Consider the following 17542-nt stretch of genomic DNA (forward strand, 5'->3'; position numbering starts at 1 on the left):
AAACATATGGGTTTGATATGTACAGTGACAGAAAGAGAGAGAATAAGATGGATTCTGTCATAATGAGATTGAATAACATATCTCCATTATTTGACAACTTGTGCCAAGTTAAGAACTTCATTGTGTTACATAAAACGGCAGTTCGAATTTAACTTGTGGGAGCATAGATTATCGAACGGCTGTAAAGTCATTTTCTATAGAAAATAGAAAATCCATTGCCACCTTTTTTCTGGTAGGCTAGCTAACTCTATTTGACTCAATTTGAATGTCACCATGACAACTACTTGCTTTTGACTTGTCATGCCTGTGGGAGGTTTCACACAGCATTTTCTAATTTCACAGTATGTGAATTTCTCCGTTCAGTAATTAGAATCCCATCCATTCTAATTTTATATGTCCAGAAAATGTTGATGAATATACAAGCTCAAAATGTCCAAACACCCCCCCCCCCTGTTTCTCTTACACACACACACACAAACACACACAAAGCCTGAGTAAAAGGCCCAAAATCCAATTATTTGGAAGGATGAGCTGAGATCTTTTTTTTTACTCTACCTCTAAACAACAAGGGAGAGGAATAGGAAGTAGCCTAGTACCACTTCCCTTGCTCCTTTAAAGGGTAAAAAGGTCTTAAGTGGTAACACTTGACTTGGTAACACAGAGCCAGGATATGTCAGTTTGTCAGTTGGCCCAAAATGCCACTGAGTAGTTCAAAAGCTGCCAATGTTCTCGGGCATGTGATGTCACCCCAGTTGCCTGCATCTCTACTCGACTGTCTATGGTCTGGTGATAAGTTAGAGGTTAGTGACTGGTTTTTCCAGAAAGCTCCAGGTCAGAGACGACACATGAAAGAGAAAAAAATGCATTATTCATGCAGACATTTGCATGTCTCTGGGCTCTGGTCTGCTGTGGCTACTCTCTTCACCTCTACCAAGCTGTCCAAATTGGCTGGACCAAAAAGTCACATTATATCAAGTCTGATTGCATTGCCAGTGATTCAAAAAATGTAAATAGAAAATGAACACTATCGGTTAGCAATCACATAGACATATCCATATATAGTATATACATACAGTATGTATGGAAGGTGGTATTAGATACAAAAATGTAAATATAAAGTACTATAATGCAGCTCAGAATGCACTAAATGCACCAGGAATGAAAATAATCTCAGCAGGATTATTCAATACATTATCAGAGTTATCTGTTCTTGCTGTTTTAAATGTTTTTTAATATTTTTATTTCCCCTTTATTTAACCAGGTAGGCTAGTTGAGAACAAGTTCTCATTTACAACTGCGACCTGGCCAAGATAAAGCAAAGCAGTGTGACACAAACAACAACACATAGTTACACATGGAATAAACAAGCGTACAGTCAATAACACAATAGAAAAAATAAAGTCGATATACAGTGTGTGCAAATGGCGTGAGGAGGTAAGGCAATACATAGGCCATAGTAGCAAGTAATTACAGTTTAGCAAATTAACACTGGAGTGATAGATGTGCAGATGATGATGTGCAAGTAGAAATACTGGTGTGCAAAAGAGCAGAAAAGTAAATAAAAACAATATGGGGATGAGGTAGGTAGGATGGGCTATTTACAGATGGGCTATGTACAGCTGCAGCAATCGGTTAGCTGATCAGATAGCTGATGCTTAAAGTTAGTGAGGGAATATAAGTCTCCAGCTTCAGCGATTTTTGCAATTCGTTCCAGTCATTGGCAGCAGAGAACTGGAAGGAAAGGCGGCCAAAAGAGGTGTTGGCTTTGGGGATGACCAGTGAGATTTACCTGCTGGAGCACGTGCTACAGGTGGGTCTTGTTATCGTGACCAGTGAGCTGAGATAAGGAGGAGCTTTACCTAGAAAAGATGTATCTGCCCTTGTAAGGTTGTGTTCCTTGTTGTCTATGCCCCTCATTTTTATCTCATGCACTCACTGTAGCACATTGCAATAGTTTTTCAATGAAAAACATATCCTGTTGGTTCCTTACTTGGTGCATCAGTACTGCTTGCCGTGAGGTAGCAGAGAAAACTGTCTATGACTTCAGTGGCTGGACAATTTTTAGGGCATTCATCTGACACCTGGTATAGATGTCCTGGATGGCAGGGAGCTTGGCCCCAGTGATGTGCTGGGCCATATGATTTATCTTCTGTAGCTCCTTGCGGTCGGATGCCAAGGTAGTTGCCTTACCAAGCGGTGATGCAGCCAGTCAAGATGCTCTCAATGGTGCAGATGTAGAACTTTTTCAGGGTCTGAGAGCCCATGCCAGATCTTTTCAGCCTCTTGAAGCTCTTGAACGCTCAACTACAGCCCCAATGATGTGAATGGGAGTGTGCTTCCTGTAGTCCACGATCAGCTCCTTTGTCTTGCTGATGTTGAGGGTCTCTGACCTCATCCCTATAGGCTGTCTCATCGTCGTCGGTGATCCGGCCTACCATCATCATGTCTTCAGCAAACTTAATGATGGTGTTGGAGTTGTGCATGGCCACTCAGTTGTGGGTGAACAGGGAGCACGGGAGGGGACTAAGTACGCACCCTTGAGGGGCCCCCATGTTGAGGGTTGCCTACCCTCATCACCTGGGGGGCAGCCCGTCAGGAAGTCCAAACTCCAGTTGCAGAGAGAGGTGTTCAGTCCCAGGGTCCTTAGCTTAGTGATGAGCTAGGAGTGCACTAGTCAATGAAAAGCATTCTCACATAAGCGTTCCTCTTGTCTAGGTGGAAATTATAGAGTGGAGTGCAATAAAGATTGCATCATCTGTGGATCTGTTGGAGCGTTATGCAAATTGGAGTGGGTCCAGGGTGTCTGGGATGAGGATTTTGATGTGAGCCATGACCAGCCTTTCAAAGCATTTCATGGCTGCAGATGTGAGTGCTACAAGGCGATAGTCATTTAGACAGCTTACCTTGGCGTTCTTGGGCACATGGACTATGGTGGTCTGCAGGTATTACATACTTCTCAATGACATCAGATGAATCCTAGAACATGTTCCAGTCTGTGCTATCAAAACAGTCCTGTAGCTATATCTGCTGTAGCTTTATCAGACCACTTCCGTTTTGAGCGAGTCCCTGGTACTTCCTGTTCCTGAGTTTTTGCTTGTAAGCAGGAATCAGGAGAACAGAGTTATGGTCAGATTTGCCAAATGGAGGGTGAGGTAGAGTTTTGTATAAGTTTCTATGCTTGGAGTAAAGCTGAGCTTTTTCACCTCTAGTTGTACAGGTGACATGCCGGTAGAAATGAGGTAAAACGGATTACAGTTTTCCTGCATTAAAATCACAGGCCACTTGGAGCACCGACCTCTGGGTGAGCATTTTCTTGTTTGCTTATGGCTCTGTACAGCTCGTCGAGTGCGGTCTTTGTGCCAGCATCGGTTTAAGGTGGTAAATAGACAGCTCTGAAAAAAGATACATTAAAACTCTTGGTAAATAGTATGGTCTACTGCTTATCATGAGGTATTCTAACTCAGGCGAGCAGAACCTTGAGACTTCCTTAATATTAGAGATCACGGACCAGCTGTTGTTAACAAAGAGACACACACCTCCCCCCTTGAGCTTACCCAATGCTGACGTTCTGTCCTGCCGATACATAGAAAACATGTTTCCTCTTTCTAAAATGTGATCCTGATTAAATGGATTGTTTTTACTAGATTGTTTTTACAAAGCCATTGAACTTTTCTCAGGGCTCTAGAGGTCACGTGGCTACAAACTGGTTTATTCAATGTAAACAATGGCCCAGCTTAGCTAGTGTTTACCATACTGCAATTTGGAGGCCTCAGCTTCAGCCTGGTGGCCAAGGCAAAACAGAGCTAGACAATGATATCTTGTTGATGGCTATACCTGACAATGGATCCAAGGCTTTGAATGATTAGTTGATATGTACTGTAGGTGGCTGATTTGTTGTACTAGGTTGATCCACACATACACACATTAGCATGAGGATTATACAATCATCCAAGTTTTGAATGTAGGTTTTCAGGCTAGTTTCATCACATTTAGAAATGTGTTTTTCTCATATCGCTACATTGCTCCATAGCTGCCTAACAACCTAAAGAGGTTCACTTGAATGGCCTTCTGACGCCGTTCCCCTCACATTAACAAAAAATATATATGTTTTTCTTTATCTTGTTAAGATAGAGAACAATTTGTGCAGTTTGTGAAAGTTGAAAACGATCACACAGTTCCTCCATTTGTGTAATGGAAGGGAAATGGAGTGAACAAATCTTGTGGTAGATCTAATAGTGCATTTCCTTTGTGGTGGTTCTGAAAACCCTTTTAGGAACTGACACCACCCACAGAAAGGGCAGCATGCAGTACTGTAGGCTATATGCCAGGCAAGCTCAGAATAGTTCTGTCCACACACACACACACACACACACACACACACACACACACACACACACACACACACACACACACACACACACACACACACACACACACACACACACACACACACACATACACACACACACACACACACACACACAATACTGTTTAGTTTCTTTATTCAATGAGTTTATGTGTTTATAAATGTTTAAACAACCCTTACATCAATGTTTTATTCTTTCATTTAATTTCAATTGGTGACTTCTGTAGCATACTGAGCATTAATATATTCCAATGACCTTTATAAACACCTTCATTTCCTATTGGAACATTGCCCTGCATTGGGTTTGTAGTTTATAAGTGTCCTGGCCATATTTCACCATTTCTTGCTCCTCTTCTTCATTAGCATAAACCCTTCCTGTTATTATTTTTTTATATTTAGCACTACGACATGATTGTTTTCCCTGTCCTCAGCGCAGTGGGCAGCTGGGAGGAGGTGCTCTTATTCTCCATGGACTTTACAGTGTCCCAAAACTTTTTGGAATTAATGCTACAGGAAGCAAATTTCTGTTTGAAAAAGCTAGCCTTAGCTTTCCTAACTGACTGAGTATATTGGTTCCTGACTTCCCTGAAAAGTTACGTATCGCCTACATTCAAAACTTAGATGATTGTATAATGCTCATGCTAATGTGTGTATGTGTGGATCAATCTAGATCAACAAATCAACCACCTGCAGTTCTTTTAGCCTTTACCTGTACTCTTGTCCTACTCCTCCTTTGTTCCTCAGGAAGCATGCTCTTCAACAGATTGCTGCCCGCACCCTCCCGCCCGACTAGCATCACTACTCTGGACGGTTCTGAACTAGAATATGTGGACAACTACAAATACCAAGGTGTCTGGTTAGACTGTAAACTCTCCTTCCAGACTCACATTAAGCATCTCCAATCCAAAATTAAATCTAGAATCAGGTTTCCTATTTTGCAACAAAGCCTCCTTCCCTCATGCCGCCAAACATACCCTCGTAAAACTGACTATCCTACTGAACCTTGACTTTGGCGATGTCATTTACAAAATAGCCCCCAACACTCTACTTAGCAAACTGGATGTAGTCTATCACAGTGCCATCCGTTTTATCACCAAGCCCCATATACTACCCACCACTGCGACCTGTATGTTCTCGTTGGCTGGCCCTCACTACATATCTGTCACCAAAACCACTGGCTCCAGGTCATCTATAAGACTTTGCTAGGTAAAGGTAAAGCCCCGCCTTATCTCAGCTCACTGGTCACCATAGCAACACCCACCCGTAGCACGCGCTCCAGCAGGTATATTGCACTGGTCATCCCCAAAGCCAACACTTCCTTTGGCCGCCTTTCCTTGCAGTTCTCTGCTGCCAATTACAGGAACGAATTGCAAAAATCTCTGAAGCTGGAGTCTTATATCTCCCTCACTAACTTTAAGAATCAGCTGTCTGAGCAGCTAACCAATCACTGTACCTGTACACAGCCAATCTGTAAATAGCACACCCGACTACCTCATCCCCATATTATTACTTACCCTCTTGCTGTTTTGCACCCCAGTATCTCTACTTGCACATCATCATCTGCACATCTATCACTCCAGTATTAATGCTAAATTGTCATTATTTTCACCTCTAGGGCCTATTTATTGCCTACCTCCCTACTCTTCTACATTTGCACACACTGTACATAGATTCTTCTATTTTTATTTTATTTTGTGTTATTGACTGTACATTTGTTTATGTGTAACTCTGTGTTGTTGCTTTTGTCGCACTGCTTTGCTTCATCTTGGCCAGGTTGCAGTTGTAAATGAGAACTTGTTCTCAACTGGACTACCTGGTTAAATAAAGGTGAAATCAAATTTAAAAAAAATAAGTAACACTTGCTGGGGATATAGCATGTATGCTTGATTGAAAAAAATGGCAAAAATGTGTTGTTCATGAAATTATGCTTAAATCTGACATATTCCCATCCCCATAATATTTGGCCACCCAAACATTGCAAATCAAAGCTACATGTAAACAATGTTTCATTGGAAAGTGTTTGATCTCAGCCTCATGGAGCTCCTGAGGTTTGTGACTGGGGTGATACACTCCAGGCTGATAAGCATAGCTTTTTGACTTGGGTTTCGGGGGATCATTTTCTGAAAAAGAAAAAGAAAAACTGTCATCTAATTAGCAAAAGTAGCAAGCACTGGAAAAACTACAAAGTTATTCCACATGGGAGATGTAGAAAGCAGCATTGTTAGCAGTAGCACTGTATAGAGCAGAGAGAGAGAGAGAGAGAGAGAGAGAGGAGAGGAGAGGAGAGGGAGGGAGGGAGGGAGGGAGGGAGGGAGGGAGGGAGGGAGGGAGGGAGGGAGGGAGGGAGGGAGGGAGGGAGGGAGGGAGGGAGGGAGGGAGGGAGTTTCAAGGCATCTCCTGCAACAGTATACTCCCAGGACTAGCTAGTACTTTTTGGCTTTTGTTGTAAAAAACATTACAAAATAGAAAGTCGGGATGTATTTCTGCCAGAGAAGCGAGTGTTCTTTGCCAATTAACACAGAATGATGGCGGTCTAGGATTGACGGATGACTACATTTGAGATTACCCTGGCTCATGACCATAATCCAGTTGTCTGCTGTCTTCCGTTGCAGATGTCCGAGAGCCGTGCAAAGCTATTTGGCATGCTGTGCTGAAATCCACAGCTCCGGCCTAATGAAAGCTATGAGATATGTGGGTGCATGCCATGCTCCAGTGATCTTGTGAATGACGGAGAGAGAGGCTTCTTCTCCTCTTTGAACCACAGTGCACTGCACTCTGAATTTCCCATCACTATTGACACTAAACAAAGTGTGTGTGCACTGTGGGCTCTAGCTGACGACAGACACACACACTTACGCACACACACACACACACATCTGCATCTATAATTGACTGCTGAAAGTAATGGCATGTTTCTCAATTGGATGAGTCTCAGTGTGTTGGGTCTTGATAGGACGGTATCAACTAGCCTACAATTACCAAACAAAAATTATTAGGGTCACAAACCATAATAACACATTAGGTTAAACTGTTACTAGGTTGCATAATGCTTTTCATTTAGCATATTTGGACTAAATATTTGATAGGAACATCTGTATTTGTTATGACAAGTATGATGTAAGATTGCTGTCAACCTGAAGTAAACAAACAAGCAAACCGTGGAGGAGGAGAACCCCAGTGGAGAATACCTTCTAATTTCTCCAGTGGTAAGACAAATAAGCAGATCAGGTCACCATGACAGTATGAGAGTGCTGAGTATTGAATTATGATTACTAGAATGGGAAGTCCGTGATTCTAATTATATGGTGCTGAGCACTCCGTGTGTGCAGCTTGTCTATGGGAAGATGGACAATCTTTCTGCTCTGATGTGGATTGTTGTTCCCTAGTTGAAAGTCATATCATATTAAACCTGATTTATCATACCAGCTCTTGCTCTTTCTTGAAGACCTGAGTTTTACCTACTAAATCCCTACATAAGGCAGTCATTGCATTGACACCCAGTGGAGGACCCAGCCATCACTACCAGCCAGGCAAACACAGTAAATATCACCAGCGGGTGAAGTCAGAGGAGTAATGAGATCTGATTGAGCCTGATGTCTGCAGGCAGGCAGCTCGTTTTCATTGCAAAGGAGCGGAGCGGAGCAGAGCAGAGAGGGATGTCCTCAAAACTTGTGCCTGATCTGAAATTCCAATGAGCACTTTGCTGACTAATGAGAGGGCCAAAAGTCTTAATGCTGTTGTTAAATGATGGCGTTCTAAATTAGACACGTCTCTGTTTAATGCATGTATTATTTATAATGAGCTTGTCTGCAGGGCCACTGTGGTTTCCTTCCCACAGCAGAGTGGAGGACAGCTGTGGTTAAGTCCCAAATGGCAGCCTCTTCCGTTTATAGTGCACTACTTTTGACTAAAGCCCATGCGGTGCCATTTGGGACGCATCCTGTAAGTACATGAATAGAATCCGGGACAATTCGAGAGATAAGGGGAAAAGGGTTTTAGCCTCAGCAAATTATTTATGTGACAATATTTTCGTAACGAGAGGGCACATGCATAACAAAATGGGCAAACTTGTTTGTCAGCTGAAGAAAGCAGCTGGTGGGAGAAGTTGAGACATTACGTATCTAGAGACTATGTCATTATTGTTGTACCGAGCTACATGAAGCTGCAAGGGAAACATAGAAACATCGTAATCAAAAATGTTAGAAACGGTCCACAAGGAGGCCACCTGTTTCTGCATGGTCTGTCTCAGACAGCACAGCACTTACAGTATCTTGAAGCACCAGAGGTTGCACCAACTGGGTGTAAAGAAGTTAGTCTTCAATGCTCAATTAGTCGTAGAGTTACGACTAGGCGTACGTCCAACTGGTGCAAGCAGCCCCTGGTGCAGTGCATCTCTCTCTCTCTGATCTTAGAACAGGAGTTACAACATTGAGCTAGTTGGTGTAAGAGCTCTGGAGAGAGATATAGAGAGAGTCATTAGAGAAAGACGGAAACAGCAATTACGCCTTGACCATAATAATTAGCTCCAAAAACAAGAAAACCATCCAAGTGCCTTTTAGCACACTCTATTTTGCTTCCCCCAGTTTTCCTTGGCTACTGACATGCACTAAATTGCTTGTAAATATTGTATGTTTTTATTGTGTTGTATTTCTATATTTGGTTTATTTCTATAATTTGTGTACATGCAGGGCTCACGAGAAGAAGAGGCTCAATGGGATTTCCCTGCTAAAATAAAGGTTACATAAATTTTTGAGAGTGTTGGTGCCATCCCCCTTTCCCAAATCCCTTGGTTAGGTGTGGTGGGAACCATGCACCAGGAAGGAAAAGAGATTGCAGGTGTATTGAAAAGAGGTCCAGCAGAACAATGGATCACAGCCCTAACCAATCACAGGCTGAGTGAATTGATTTACTCTGTCTGATGTGTGGGCGTGGAAGAGAACTGAAGAGTCCATTTTCATATTTTCAGGTTTGTACACCCCAAATTAAAGTTAGATATTAAACTATACACCTTTGTTTTTGAGTATGCCAGGAAATGTAGTGCACTAATATCACAATAACACATTTTTATACGAATGACTTAAATGAAATGATAACAGTTCATGCAAACATGTTGATCAGGTATCTGTGCTATAATAAGCTTGGTCATATTCTTATAACGGGCTAGACGCAGTATTTCAATGTCTTATCGTCATTGTTGTGTACAGTACAGCTATACAAAACACGTAGAGAAAAGCTAAAGGCACATTTTGTGATAAGGCCAGAGAAGGAGTATTCCTTGGAACGAAGATGAATGACGCAATAGAGAGATCTTTCCATGCGCATGTAGTTGATTGAGAGGCCCTCTGCATTATTTGTGGAGGGCTCCCAGGGTACTTAACATTCAACGGTTGTGTCACAAATGGCACCCTTCTCCCTACAGAGTGCAATACTTTTGAGCAGGGCCCACAGGGCTCTGGTCAAAGTAGTTCACTACATAGGGAACAGGGTGCCATCTCGGATGCAGCCAATGTCATCCAGAACTAGTATTAGCCCACAATAACAACATCAGTCATTATTGATCATTGTCACTTAATAAACAGTTTAACATTTTGAGGAATTCCAAGATGAAATGCTCCCACAACAAAACAGGCTGTCCAAATGTATCTTGAGGACAAGAGATAAACAAAGACTAAACACAGTCAGTGTTCCAAATGGCATCCTATTCCCTACATGCCTTTGACCAAAGCCCTGTGGGTAGCAGTGCATAGGGAAGAGGGTGCCATTTGGGACGCAAGAAAAATAATCATGGAGCAAAAGATTTGGAGTGTTACATGCAGGATCAACATCCAAACAGTCATTTAAACAGGAAAAAAATGAAGTCAGCTTGTCCTTAAGCCTCCATTTCAAGAACAGGCTGTTGTTGTTTACATTGTTTCCTTTTCCACTATGTATATAGTTGGGCAAATGTCAATGTGAGTCCATTAAGGTGAGTTACTCTTTATACAGTCTGAGAGTGTAAGTGAGTTCTAAGCAGTACTCAAATTAAACAATGCACTAGTCCTACACACAAGACTTCTGATTCAGTCTGATTTTCTAGACATTTGTTTGGATTTTTGAATTTGAAGAAGAATAATGGGTTAATAAATAATGGAAACCTGAATAGAGATTATAGATACGGGGGCGGACTTAGTGATTTGGAGGCACCAGGCAAAGGCCAGTCTGACCTCGTTGAGAACCAGGCTTCCCTAATACGGGTAAGCCTGGATAGTTACAGTCTTTATCAGAATGGGTGATTAAAAATAAACTGGTCTTAAATACATCTAAAACTAAAAGCATTGTATTTTGTTCAAAACATTCTCTAAGACCTTGTCACGCCCTGACCTTAGATCCTTTTTATGTCTCTATGTTGGTTTGGTCAGGGGGTGAGTTGGGGTGGGCATTCTATGTTTTGTGTTCTATGTATTCTATTTCTGTGTGTTTGGCCGGGTGTGGTTCTCAATCAGAGGCAGCTGTCTATCGTTGTCTCTGATTGAGAAGCATACTTAGGTAGCCTTTTTCCACCTGTGTTTTGTGTGTAGTTGTTTTCTGTTTTGTGTTTCTGCACCTGACAGGACTGTTTTGTTTTCGCTCATTTGCTTTGTTATTTTCTTTGGTGTTCAGTTTAAATAAAAAATAACATGAACACTTACCACGCTGCGCTTTGGTCTACACCTTCTTCACACGACGACCGTTACAGACCTAAACCTCAACTGGAGATGTGTATAAAGGATGTGACCATTGAGGAAGTTAAACTCCTAGGTATAACATTGGATGGTCAAGTCATACTCACAAAGTTATGAAGATGGAGAGGGGTACAAGTATATCTGTTATAAAAAGATGTTTGGTGTTTTTTTACACAAATCAACTGTACTAGTTCAGGCTCTGGTCTTGTCCCATCTTGATTACTATACGGTAATATGGTCAGGTGCAGGCATAAGTAAAACCAAGCAAAGCTGCAGTTGGCTCAAAACAGAGCATGCCTTGCCCTGAACTGCACATACAGAAACAACATGCATGCCAGTCTATCTGGTTGAGGGTTGATGAGAGATTAAATGCTTCTGTCGAAATGTTTATGAGAAATAGTACAGTGATGAAAATACCAGATTGTCTGCACAATCAAATATCATACAGCTCAGACACCCATACATACCCCACAAGACAAGCCACCAGGGGTCTCTTCACAGTCCCCAAGTCCAAAACGAATTCACAGCAACGCACAGTATTATACAGAGCCATGATCGCATGGAAATCCCTTCCATTGTCAATTACTCAAGCAAAACAGCTAAACGACCTTCAAAAATTTTATTAAGCAACATCTAATGGAACGGCGGGGACTGTGAGGGGACACATACACAAACACACGCACACAGACACTAACACACACATCATTTTTGTTGTTGTGTTGTTTGTATATCGCTGTATTGAAAATGTGTGTGACTGTCCTTGTCTATCAGTGTATCAGTGTTTTGTTGTCTTGTTTTGTGGGGGTTTGGACCCCAGAAAGAGTAGCTGCTCTTTCTACAAAAGCTAACAAAAGTGAACAAGTTGTGCAAGTTAAAAGAGCTTAAAGGCCTAAAGGGCAATCACAGTGGGTCACAGTGGGTGGTGTGTATGTTATGTCTGTAGCACAGCTTTCCTATTATTGAGGCCTATGTAGCTCAGTTTGTAGAGCATGGCGCTTGTAACGCCAGGGTAGTGAGTTTAATTCCCAGGAACACCCATTTGTAAAATGTATGCGCACATAATTGTAAGTTGCTTCGGATGAAAGCGTCTGCTAAATGGCATGTATTATATATTATTGAGAGCAATGTACCAAACCTATAACTTGTGTCACTGAATATACACCTTCTAGCAAAAAAAGTTATGGTTTCATAGAAAAAATTATGTTGATAACCGTGGGGGTATGAAAAATGCAGGACACTCCAGGAGGGGCTCATTGATTTTGTTAGTCACTCTCAACTCAAAATGTGTAGAATTGCAAGAAATGAACCTTAAAACTGTACATTTTTATCTCCACCACATAGCAAAATGGGTAGAATGGCAGGAAACTAGCTTTCAAACTGCAAAATGTTATTTCCGCCCCATGTCAAAATGTGCAGAATTGCAGGAAATTAGCTTTAAAACTGTCAAATATTATTTCCACATCATGGTAAAATCTGTAAAGTTGCAGGAAATTAGATTTAAAACTCAATTGGAAGGTAACCTGTGTGTACATGGTGTTTTCAGTGAATGCTAGCCAAGTGATTGGTGGAAATGCTACTAACTGCGAACAGCATGGTTTGCCTAAGAACAGGCATGTGAACAAAAGCCTGTTAATTAGAAAAGTTGAAAAGCAAGAGTCAGACAGATAAAAGAAAATACGAAAACAAAGGAAATGCTTGGGTAATTGGACAAGGGAAGATCGGATAATGGAAGACTAGTGGAATTACAATATCCACAAGTCTTCTCATGGAACTGTTGTCATTCCAATTAATGTGATTTAATACAACCACCATGTCCATTCTCAGAGTCAAGTGTAGTCCTCTGTGAGCTGAAATATCCAAGATCAGAGATTAACTAAATTCAGCAGCGGGCTGATTCTTAATTGAGCGGATGGTCAGTGGGCCAGAACGTAATGAAAAATAATTTGTTGACTGCAAATTAACCACAAGTAGCCCAAACAGATAAAATATTTGACTAAAACATAATCCTTTCAAATCTTGCTTGCATTTGTATACGATCATATATACAGTACCAGTCAAAAGTTCAGACTCACCAACTCATCCAAGGGTTTTTCTTAAAACTTCTTCGGGATCGGTGTCCCTTCCCCGGGAAGGCTGAGCTAACGTAGGCTAATACGATTAGCGTGAGATTGTAAGTAACAAGAACATTTCCCAGGACATAGACATATCTGATATTGGCAGAAAGCGTAACACTTTTTTGGTTACTACATGATTCCATATGTGTTATTTCATAGTTTTGATGTCTCCACTATTATTCTACAATGTAGAACATGGTAAAAATAAAGAAAAACCCTTGAATGAGTAGGTGTGTCCAAACTTTTGACTGGTACTATATCTCTCTATTATGTGTGGGAATACTTTGGAACAGATTTCCAAAATTAAAATCACATGGGAGCTGATTTGCTGTTCTTTTATGTCCAACAATAAGAAAAAATGTAAAAAACCCTGTCCTAGAACATAACAAGCACTAGAAGGTTTTCCTGACCTGACCCTGAGAATATCCGAGCCCTAACCAATAACATGTACATGTAGTCGCGTCATGGTTTCATAGTGTACATGACATACAGAATTACCACTGGTTAATAAACTTAAAACTACATAAACGTTTGATATTTCTGTGAATAGTGATTATGTTTGTCCTTTAGTACATTTAACTCATGAGTACAGGCCTCCTAGACAAACCTTCTTCTCTTTGGTAGCGTTTACCTATCTAGTATTGCATAATACTGAGGGCTGCATTTCTTTTAATCCTAGGCATAACAAAGATTCCTAGTCCTTTCCTTTCAGATCGCTATCTCTCTCTCACAGAGGCCTTATCAGCAAACAATCTTCTGTTGAGAAATACGTCCCTTTTCATCTAAGGTACTCTCTTGTAAAGGAATTCCAATAAGGCCCCATAAATCACGATACATGGCCATTAAAGGATTCATTCAGACAGTATCAACATACTAGGACTCAACTCTCCACTTAACTGTTGAAAGAAAACCATGCTGAGAAATGAATTTCTCATAAAATAATGTATTTGATTTGGCTCGCTAGGCTCAACTGTAGAGTTATTATGGTTGTTTTCAACATTCTTAGGCTAATGACCCGTGTCAAATCAGTCTATGCTTGCAAGGAGATCAAGAATGCACCTTTTTTCGTTATATTTCCCAGGTTGCAGGCCAAATGGCACCCTATTCCCTTTATAGTCCATAGAGCTCTCTTCAAAAGTTGTGCACTATATGGGGAATAGGGTGTACTTTGGACATCGATCGAGGCTCCACCCTGAAATAGCAACCTACTCTATCACATTGTCTGGATCGCAAGCCATGTTTAGTATGTATATGATGATGGTGTCACTTTTAAGCATCAATAATATGCAGTTCCTTGGCTCTGTCTAACATTATACCGACTTATCTGTATTTTATGTAACTGGCCAAATTTGTACTTTGGCTGCCAGCCGATATAAGTCTATTGAGATAGAGAGAGTTGTGTTACCCGCCCATTTTATTATTTTATAGATGTGGGTTTTTGCACACTCATTCGTCATCTGGCGGGGGGATTTGACACTCACAATGGAGGAGGAATAGGAAAGCAGGCAGTGGGTACCAGAACACAAAACATAACCTACTATATAAACACACTGCTATTTGAACAGGCTTTTAAAAAGGCTGCCCTGCATGCCGGTGTGAGAAGCACCCCCTTTTGCAGTGTGAGTTGCACCCCCTTTTGTAGTGTGAGTTGCACCCCCTTTTGCAGTGTGAGTTGCACCCCCTTTTGTAGTGTGAGTTGCACCCCCTTTTGCAGTGTGAGTTGCACCCCCTTTTGCAGTGTGAGTTGCACCCCCTTTTGCCCTCGGCCTCAAATCATCGGGGCATGGACTCTACAAGGTGTCAAAAGCATTCCATAGGGATGCTGGCCCATGTGAACTCAAATTCTTCCCACAGCTGTGTCAAGTTGGCTGGATGTCCTTTGGGTGGTGGACCATTCTTGATACACACGGGAATCTGTTGAGGGTGAAAAACACAGCAGCGTTACAGTTTTTGAAACCGGTTCACCTGGATCCCACTACCATACCCTGTTCAAAGGCACTTAAATCTTGTTGCTAATGTTTTGCACACTCAGTGTCTATAGAGTAGTGTTGGGAACTTAATCAAAAGAGCAGCAATGTTAACTATCTGACAAGTGCAGTACGATGGAGGTCTCAGTGCTCGGCAGTTTATGAGCTTTACACCTATGGTTACCATCAAGGTAAAGTATTACTGTAGGCTGTATGGATAGTGTGGGCCTTGGTCAAAAGTAGTGCACTATATAGGGAATAGGGTGCCATTTGGGATGCATGTATAGTCAGCCTTTCTGTGTGTGTGTCTCATTGAGGTCTGAAAATGGAAACCCCTATTATGTCACAGGGTATGTACAGGGCAACATCCTAATCTTATCCTAAGTAACCATGGCACATGGTATAGTAAAATGCAGATTGTAAGTATGGATACAAGGAGGGAAGTGCACAGCACTAAACGATGACATTTGAATTAACTCTGTTCTTTTAATAACAGAATTATTCAAATATTTTTTGAACGCACAAGAGGATAGATACCCTGACTGAATATCAAACAGATGAAGACGAGACTCGGTTTTGGATTTCTTTGAGTGACTACTTGAGAGATATAATTTGTTTTGCGTGATAATTCCATAGTGACAGTGCTTCCCTCTGACAATGCTTTGCTTTGGTTTTTGATTGACAACGATTTTGAACTGTGTGAGTAGCAGGGAATTGCATCACAAAGGGACGATTAGAAGGCTGTGACGATCCATGTCTTATCTGAGGCCTCGGCTTGACAGATTTCTCTATTGAAAGTGTGTAACACAAAATGGGTCATGCTTAATCAAGAGGAAAGACAACTCCATCAATGTCTGTTCTGTCAGTGGATAAAAGAAGGCGTGGTTTTCCTGGCCTCGTATCTTCATTCATTGTTGATACGATTTGTTCGTAAAGGATGAAATGTTGAGGGAAATTGTGAGTGAACACAACTCAAATAAAAAGCAGGAAAGACTATTGTTTTTACAATACTATCTCAATAGTTTTTTAAGGTTGCCTAATGTTTACCAAATGTCAAATTTGGTCATCTGAAGATTGCGGCCTATAATAAATAAAGGAACAACCCCCTAACAGATGCTTCTATAATCTTCATTTCTTACAGTTACAACTTAACCTGTGAATGTTGTCTCCATACTAAGTGATCAGCTCTATTCGTGCTTTGTGTCGTGTCAGCAAAGTGCTGCTTTATCAGGGATTTGAAGTCTCTAAACTGCTTCTGACTTGAGAAATTTCACCCAGGCAAGACTGACACTGTTAGCCCTGTGTTATGTTAGGCTTCTACCCCCCTAAGCGAGGCGACAGCACTATTTTTGTCCCCTGGGTCCTGAGCTTGACGTCCAAATTACGTAACAGCAGTGCCAGAACATCTCGTGCAGCTCCATTTATTTTCTATGCCATAGTTTACTGTAACACTTTTCAACCCTATCACCTGCTTTGTTTTCATGTCATTTGACATTTTGCACATGTAGGTGTATGTGAATGTATGTATGTGAATAATATGTGTGTTATCTGTTCATTTTTAATAGCATATCATAGATTTACAAGAAGAACTGATGCTAATAAAAGGAACATACTTCATATTTTAAGGATATGTATATGCAAAATGTTACTTCCTAAAAAATGTTGTGATTGGTTCCATGGTTGCCATGGCACCTAGTGGGACCTTTGTAATCTACTCCTGCGATTGTCTCTATAATTATTTGTTTTAGGTGTTTTTCATGTGCATTGTTTTTATCAACCTTTTGTTTTTCTGATAGCTATTCAAGCATAGAATACAGAAATGTCATTTGTTTTTCACCAACAACATTGGATATTTGACTACTTTTCCAAACTACTTCTCCAATCAACTAGCTAGTTGTTTGGATTTTAAATATCAGCCTAGATGTTCCTACATCTTCCTGGGTCATCTCATCTCCTGGGGCCAAGCACCGTGGTGTTTTTCATGCTTGCAGGTTTCTGTGAATTGCATTAGAATGGTTGCTTCGGCTGCTGGACGTGGGTTTTCTCGATCAGGGGTCTTTTAGCTGCATTTCTGCTGCTTTTGATGTGCATCTCACCTGTGCTAACCATGGGAACAAAAGATGCAACTAGACACTGATACACACTGGAGAGGCAGCTTCTTTTAAGACAGTACTACTTACCACCAGGACTGGAGGGTATGCTGGAAATAGTCAAGCCACACCAGAACATCTCAGGAAGTGAGGGAGAAGAGGGGGAGTGAGGCAGAGACTCAAGAGACTCGCTGCGACATTCCATGCGTCGGGCAGCCTACCAACACCGGCAGGTGCCAGGTGGAGGTGGTGGCTCCACCATCCGAGGCGGAGGCCCAACCCAGCTTGGAGATGGACAGGGCTG

Source organism: Oncorhynchus kisutch, linkage group LG30, assembly GCF_002021735.2.
Source record: "Oncorhynchus kisutch isolate 150728-3 linkage group LG30, Okis_V2, whole genome shotgun sequence".
Taxonomy (NCBI): domain Eukaryota; kingdom Metazoa; phylum Chordata; class Actinopteri; order Salmoniformes; family Salmonidae; genus Oncorhynchus; species Oncorhynchus kisutch.